The sequence below is a fragment of the Gymnoscopelus braueri genome, assembly GCF_963280865.1.
Source record: "Gymnoscopelus braueri genome assembly, chromosome: 15".
NCBI classification, from domain to species: Eukaryota; Metazoa; Chordata; class Actinopteri; order Myctophiformes; family Myctophidae; genus Gymnoscopelus; species Gymnoscopelus braueri.
Window position 1 is genome coordinate 10,565,007 of NC_137620.1, and position 9,125 is coordinate 10,574,131.

A 9,125-nucleotide genomic window follows, 5' to 3' on the forward strand; every position below is an offset into this window, starting at 1 on the left:
CGAGCTTGTAGATCTGCTATTTTTGAAAAATCTTGAACATTTGTGCAAATCTTTGAATACATATAGATTTTTTAAACAACATTTTAAACTCAAATCTTTGCTTCTGGGGGGTCCCTGGAACAACATATTTTGATGGGGATCGGCGGCCAACAACAAAACGTTTGAGCACCACTGATATAGCAACATAGTTTTTCAGAAAAATGTGTTGAGACATTTGACAGTTACAAATGTTCGCTTTAAAAATATATATATTCAAAGATTTGCACACATTTTCACAATTTTTCAAAAATAGCAGATATACAAGCTCATACTGTATAGCGCATCACTCGTGCAACGCTATGAGCTTGTATATCTGCTTTTTTTGAATAGCCAAAGAAATCTAAAATGACAGAGATGTGTTCCCGGATTGAATGGATTAATGTTCAACAATATTGTTTTCTCACCCAACAGTAAACAAACCAACATACAGTATAAGTGTATTAGGGGTATATGCACTTTTCTAAAGTTACAATTTAAGGACTTTTAAGACCTTTTAGCCTTTTTAACACCTCTGCAATGAAATTTTCATTGCTTCAAAGGTAATCAACAAACTGTACTATAAAAAAATGGTCAACAATTGGCCAAATTGTCAAATATTACCCAAGAAAGAGGCAAACATTTGGAAGATAGCTGATCTACAAGCTCATGTACATCAGCTATTTTCTAAAATAATATCCAACACAGACATGTGTGTGGGGAGGAATTAATAGGCATAACGACTAAATTGGGGAGAAAAGGGGGTAAAAACAATTAATGTAAAAAATCTGATTACAATAGTCTCATGACAGTAATGCCACATTCTTAAAGGATTATATTATATTTCAAAATGTTCTGATATAATAATGATGTGGTTATGATTGCCATAATGGTTAACTCTAGAGGGCCTTATTATCAACAATCTAATATCAGCGTTATGACATGATCATGCTACATACATAATGCTTTATAATAAATTATGACATGATCATGCTACATACATAATGCTTTATAATAAATGATGACATGCTCATGCTACATACATAATGCTTTATGATAAATGATGACATGATCATGCTACATACATAATACTTCATAATATATTATGACATGTAGTGATAGAACCATAATTGTACATATATCATGAGACGTCACCCAGAGCTTTAGAGAATAATGAAGAGACAGAGAGAATGAGAGAGAGATGGAGTGAGGTAAAGAAAAGGGACTTGATGGATGATGGGATGGACAGATAGACGGGGAGAAAAGAGAGAGAGAGAGAGAGAGAGAGAGAGAGAGAGAGAGAGAGAGAGAGAGAGAGAGAGAGAGAGAGAGAGATGTGGGGGGTGGGGGGGAAGGGAGTGTAAAAATGGAAAATGAAGTTCCCTGAAGGAAGAGAACTGTATTTATATTGATTGCAGCTGACACACATACACACACACACACACACACACACACACACACACACACACACACACACACACACACACACACACACACACACACACACACACACACACTCACACGCACACAAACGCACGGACACATGTAAATATACATAATATGGTCTCTCGCAAACACACAGCATAAGGGTACAGAAATAGACCAAAGCACACACACACACACACACACACACACACACACACACACACACACACACACACACACACACACACACACACACACACACACACACACACACACACACACACTCGGACACAGAGTCCTAATGCCCGCTTTGCCTCAGTGCAACCGGAGGGTAATCGATAGAGAGACACAATACAACTCTCAATCATGACTATCAAACACACACACACACACACGCACACGCGCACACACACACACACACACACACACGCGCGCGCACACGCACAGATCGATGCCTGTCCGCCGTGTCCACGGTTACCGAGCATCGACCCCGTCGCTAATGGTGACCACGGAACGTTGGGAATTAGTGTGTGATTGATTGACAGGCGGCATCACACACACGCACGCGCGCACACACAGCAACTGTGTGAGTGTGTGTGTGTGTGTGTGTGTGTGTGTGTGTGTGTGTGTGTGTGTGTGTGTGTGTGTGTGTTATACAATGTCAGTCGATGCTTCTGGACGTATCCGCGCATGTGTCCATGTGACCTCGTGTGTGTGTGTGTGTGTGTGTGTGTGTGTGTGTGTGTGTGTGTGTGTGTGTGTGTGTGTGTGTGTGTGTGTGTGTGTGTTGACGTCCCCAGTGAGTTGTCTATACATTGTTTACTCATCTAGTTTTCACCCACTGCATTCTAATGCTCCACCAAGGACAAACGAGAGAGAGGGAGAGAGAGGGAGAGAGAGAGAGAGATAGAGATAGAGATAGAGAGAGAGAGAGAGAGAGAGAGAGAGAGAGAGAGAGAGAGAGAGAGAGAGATAGAGATAGAGATAGAGAGAGAGAGAGAGAGATAGAGATAGAGATAGAGAGAGAGAGAGAGAGAGAGAGAGAGAGAGAGAGAGAGAGAGAGAGAGAGAGAGACCTTTGACCTTAAACCGATCCTTAATTTAATGGAACCATATCATTTACAATTGATCAAAGTCAACATCAAGACATTTCAATAAACTAATGAGAGAGAGAGAGAGAGAGAGAGAGAGAGAGAGAGAGAGAGAGAGAGAGAGAGAGAGAGAGCTTTTATCCATCCTCTTCCTAAATGCACTGAGAGCACAAAGTGTTTATTGACGCTGATGACGCAACGTTTCAACCCGTCAACCGTTGCTGTGACACCAACGCCGTCAAAATCATTGTGTGGTGGGGAACATTAGCCGAAAATAGCAGATCTACAAGCTCACAACACTGGATGGCTAGAGTGCTGAAAAGCAAGGGGCTGCACTGGGAAGAGGAGCGCTCCAGCACCATTCTACCTTAGAAATGCATGGCAAAAGGCGTTTGTGTGAAGCAGTGGCAAAGTGCCTGCCCACCACCAAACCAGGTTGTGGGTTAGAATCAAGGAGCCAGCCTGAGATTTTTACAGTGACGCCAATACGGAAGAGACAGTTCATATGAATGGCCTGTAGTTTCGCTGTTTTACCCCTGCGGGTGTCAGAAATAATTTATTTTAACGCAAGCGGGTGGGTTTTTGGCAAACTTTAGACTAGATTTTCTTACCTTAAAGGTAGGGTAAGTGATTTGCGTTGGTTAAAATAATTGTTAAATAGCTCTATATTCTAATAGTACTCATTGCTATAGAGTGTTTGTTCAGTATTAGGAGTCTCCTTGTCTCTCCACCTCTTTATTAAACAGAAAATGCATTTTCGTTTCAGTTTCAGTTTCATTTCCAATTTTATCCAACCAGGACAGAGAACTCAATCAGGATACAGATGAAACAAGTGAAATTGGTAGTGATGACACTAAGAAATGAGCATGCACAATTGGAACTGGAACACTATACAAATTCAGCTTAAAAATGGGTACTTTCTCCTGATTGGCTGAGATTTTGACACCTACCGAAAAATGTATTTTCTGTTTATTAAAGAGCTGGAGAGACAGGGAGGCATCTGTTACTGAAAAAACACTCCATAGCAATGATTACTATCAGAATATAGTATTTTAACCTTTTAACAAAATACTTTTTGTTTTAACCAAAAAATATCACTTACCCTACCTTTAATAAAAATGGTCATAATTACTATATGCTTCCAGTCGCTAGTTTAAACTCTCCTTTCAATCATCATGATATGCGTTTTGGTTAATTATGGTCCCACTTATTTTAAAATTGATTAAAGTAGGTTATGCTCTGGGAGGGGCGGGATGATTTGATTGACAAGCAACACAAGCAATAGCATTCATTCCCCGCCCCCGCTTTTGATTGACAAGCTACCCAACCAATAATGGTCTGGTGTCATTCTGCAGGATATGACGCGATATTGAAAGATGGAGGATTGCACACAGCTGATCAATCGGCTTCATTTACGGTCTGTAGAGTCTAGGGGCGTGACGCTGTCCATTCTTTTTATACAGTCTATGGTTATAGAATCCACCACGGTGCAGCCGGCTTTGTCTAGCGTCTATAGTCTATACGAACACAATGCCCGGCTTCCCTCCCCAAAACAAGGACAGGGATGGTGATTTAAAAAAAAAAAAAAAAAAAAAAAATCATGGCAGAAAAGAAAAAACAAAATAAATTCTGTGGACACAAACCCTATTGTACAAATGCCAAAGGAGAGCGAGAGACAGAAGAGAAAGAAATCGGGGTGGAGGAATAGAAAGGTGGAAGAACATGCATTGTCAAGATTCATGAAGACAGGAGACAAAGGGAGAGAAGGGGAGAGAAGGGGAAGAGGGATGGAGTGAAAGACTGAGAGAAATATGAGGCATTACAGAGATGAAAAGAGAGGGAGAAAGAGGCAGAGAGAGAGACAGAGTGCGAGGGAGAGAGCGAGAGAGAGAGAGAGAGAGAGAGAGAGAGAGAGAGAGAGAGAGAGAGAGAGAGAGAGAGCTAGAGGTGGTATTAAAGGAAAGAAAGACGTCACATTAAAAATCACCTACATGGCTGGAAAAAAACTCAACCGCTCTGAATCAATGGAAATAAGCATTGATTTCTCCTCTATTGCTGCTCATTAATTATTGATGTTTGGCCTTATTATGTCTCTAGATATATATTTATTTATCTACCCCTATATACTGTAAAATAGTCCCCAAGCTGACAAGCTATAGGCTATAGGTTCGCTCCAACGCATTCTCACTCCCAAGACATCAAACGTTTGACTGGAAGGGCACATGTTGGCTAGGGCATTGGATCTCAAAGTGGGGTCCGGGGACCCCCAGGGGTCCTTAGGTGGCGTTCCAGGGGGTCCCCAGCAAAATTTGATAATATAGCGTCACAATCATTTTAACCATATTTTATGCTTTGGCTATTTTTGAATAGCCAAAGTATAGAAGGTTAAAGTGGTTAAAATTATTGTGTTACCTTTACATGTCCTGTGTTACCTTTACATGTCCTGGGACGAGTAGTACAGTAGAACATTTTCATAACTCCGCTAATTCAGAGCGATAAAAATACGCGCTACATTGCGTATTTGTATCGCTCCAGAATTAATTTAGCTATTTTTTTATTGGAATCCTGAAAAGTAACATTTTGATTTCATGTCAAATGCATGTAGTTATACTTATGTTAACTTTATGAACTTAAATACAAATACATTGGACATAGAAAAGACAATAGAATGCTAGTACTAGTCATTAAGCTACTAATATAGACTGAAGAAGCGGGTCGTGTTTGCAATTGTAACAGCTGAAATCAATAATATATCAGTAATCAACCTGCGGGCCGCATTAAGTGAGTGTGGCCCCCGGGCCGCCAGTTGCCCATGTAGGCCTATGTTATAAAGGTAAGGAAAAGGATAGTCCGGAATTCTCCATTAATGGCCTAGAGAAAGTGTCATCATTTCCCTCCCTGCTAGCTGCAGAAGAATTACCATGCCATTGATTACAATGGGGATTTGACCGGACTTTACACTCGATTTTACTATCTTAGTAATAATCAGTGTCGTAAATACTTTGTTTTCAGTCGCTGGTTAAAAGTCTTCTTTCAATTACCATGATAAACGTTTTTGTAGAATTGATGATAAAGTAGGGTATGCTTCTATTGGCTCTTCTGAGTGAAGACCCGGCCCTTGCTGCCCTTCCAGCCAATAGGCTCTATGCACAGCAGCCATATTGGAAAAAGATTGGGCCTCTTCCTTACTTCCTTCACAGGTGTTACCATTGATTCTAATTAAGGCTCTGTTCCATTTAGTGTAGCACAGTAGTTCTCAAACCTTTTAATTTCAAGGGCCCCCATAATTCTGAGAGTGTACGAATGGAACCAAATGGACCCTTGGTTCCATTTGTACACTCCCAGAGTTACACACCCGTAAGGGGCCATTTGGAACACCCTCAAGTAACCATGAGGGTCCCTGGACCACACTTTGAGACCCACTGGTGTAGCAGAGTGTTTCCAGTAGGGTGACCACCTCCAAACAGGCCCATTGAGGGACAGGTGAACCCCTTTTGCGGGACATCGCGGGACACATGCACGCGAACAATTTCGGTTATGGGGCGGATTTGATTGGTTACTTTATTTCGGTTTTAGGGTTAGGATTAGGTTAATTCATTCTTATTTTAGCCTGATTTTACCGATTTATTATCAAAAAAATGTAATTCAATTAAAGAAATATAATTTATTTTGCAAAAAGTGGGGGGTATGAAATCACGGATCTGTGAGAGTGAGGGTGTTGCGTCGTACGCCCAGTGAATGGCCATGACGCCCCCTGCAGCTTAAGTAAGTTCTCACTATTGTTTCAGAGGATAGACAGACAATAATAACAAATATAATGCAGCTGAGAAACTTTGGTCAACTTCATAATACATGGTCTTTTGGTCGCAAAAAAATACCTAGTTTACTTTGGATCTGATGGATAGGGTTCTGTGCAGACTGCAGTCCATTTGGAAACACTTGGACCCTACCTGGTCGTAGTGTCACTGTTGCCTGGTCCATTGCTCCTAACATTATCAGAATGGCAGCTGCTAAATCCTTTGATATCTGATGACCGTAACACTCTCCGTGTCCTCCTCTTCAATACCTTCGGTTTTGGTCAAACTACCCCCCAACTTGGAAGCACCAGGAGGTTGTTTGTTTATAATTATTCACAACGAATCTTTGGATTTGATGATAAACTCCCGTGGTCGCTAGTTTGAGTCGTGGCGGGGGTCTATCACTTTCTGTTTCTTTTTCCTCTGTAGCTTTCACTGTTTTAAAATACTTGCTTAAATATGCACACTTTGCAGCTAGCACAGATAGCTCTTGTATCCTCTCATTACGTTGTTGAGCTCCTGATTATTTTCTTTCCCCAAATTCGACTTGTAAACAAGCCGGTGACGGAATCACATGTTGCTGTCCCAAAACACACTCGCCCCGGGTATATCCGGCGGCCTCGGTCGGCGGAAAAAATAGGGGCGAGTGTGTTTTGGGGCTGCGTTTCTCATCAATGAGTATTGCGGAAACAATATGAATACTATTATGGGGATATGATATAATCCTATAGCTACGCTATATTGGAAATGACAAAATAAATATAATAGCAGTTTTTTTTTTCTTTGATTCGCATTGTTCCGTTTGTGCGGGACGCGGGACAGACGGTCCAATTTCGGGACTGTCCCACGAGATTCGGGACGGGTGGTCACCCTAGTTTCCAGTGAGCCAACATGCACAATATCAGCACCCTGACAACCATATCCTTATGGCCTGTCTGAGTGTGTTCATGATGCCAGTCTGATGAGTCATGAAACTGTCCCTAAGGCCTCCGCCCATGACCATGTATGGGTTCACAATGGGGCCAACCCGTGTCCAAATATGGATTCCAATAGGTTTCCATATTATATAGCCTAGCCTCTGGTGTAACCATGGCAATCTAATGTGAGATCTATCTATTTATCTACTGTATCTATCTATCTATCTATCTATCTATCTATCTATCTATCTATCTACAGTATCTGTGTAGTGCCTGTAACTGAGTGTGTGTCTGTCTGTCTGTCTGTCCTGTCTGTCTGTCTGTCTGTCTGTCTGTCTGTCTGTCTGTCTGTCTGTCTGTCTGTCTGTCTGTCTGTCTGTCTGTCTGTCTGTCTGTCTGTCTGTCTGTCTCTCTCTCTCTCTCTCTCTCTCTCTCTCTCTCTCTCATCTCTCTCTCTCTCTCTCTCTCTCTCTCTCTCTCTCTCTCTCTCTCTCTCTCTCTCACACACACACCACACACACACACACACACACACACACACACACACACACACACACACACTCACACCACACACACACACACACACACACACACACACACACACACACACACACACACACACACACACACACACATCTTCTCCCTCTCCACTCTTTCCAAATTCCCTCCTTTCTTTTATAATTATACGATTTTATGAAATAAATAATAACGTCTCTTTCCCTCTCTACATCTCCTTATTGCCACATGTTCCTACACTGTTCTCTTCATTTGACTTTGTCGTCTCATTTAGACCTGAGGCCGATTCTAAAAACGCCTTCTAAATCCTGACCTAGGTTTTCTGAAAAACTTCAAATATTTATTAAAAAAATACAACAAATGTATGTTGCTATATACTGTACATAGGAACCCCAAAAGGGCTTCCCGTCTGAAAGGTACAGTTACAAATAGGGGTTCCCGCCCAAAATGGGTTAATTGTATACCTGTTATCTTTATTTTACTTATATATTTGTTTTTTAATTAACTTGTCTTCTTGATTTTACACATATATTTTTGTATTTTTTTCTCCTGTTACCTCTTTCTTTTACTCCTGTCTTATATAATAGATTTCTTTATTGAAATACAACAATAAAAACGTGAATGAACATAACAAAACTGAAACTTGTTTCCATTGTGTTTCCATTGTGGATATAAAAAAAACACACACAAAAGGAAAAAAACAAATCTTTTATTAACGAATGGGTTCCCAGACTGATTCCAATTAGTCTTTTCTTTACTCCTGTTATCTCTTCATTTTACTCCTGTCTTCCCATCTTCCGTCACTCCCTCCATCTTGTGTTTTTCTTTCTCTGTCTTTCATGCCTTCTCACCATCCTTCTCTCACACTCATTCATTCTCTCCTTTTCTTCTTACTGCACACACACGCACGCGCACACACGCGCGCCGCGCACACACACACACACACACGCGCGCGCACACACACACACACACAAGCCAACACGCACACACACACATGCAAACACACGCCACCCCACCTCCTCTCTGTCCTCTCTCTCTCTGTATGACTCCTAACAGTATGATAAATGTCTGTCTGTGATTGGACGCTGCCCCCCATCGCCATGGCGCCCGCAAGGTCGTAAACAACGAGCCCATCTCCCCCGGCAGTGTAGCGTCTCCATGGACGCAAGGAGTGTGTGTGTGTGTGTGTGTGTGTGCGCGCGCGCACTCGCACGTGTGCAATGTGACAACCTACATACAACCAAAAGTGTAGTGTAGTGTGTGTGTGTGTGTGCGTGCGCGTGTGCATGTGCGTTTGCGTGTGCGTGTGTGTGTGTGTGTGCGTGTGTGTGTGTCTGTGCTAATGAGTGATCATAAGTGAGCAA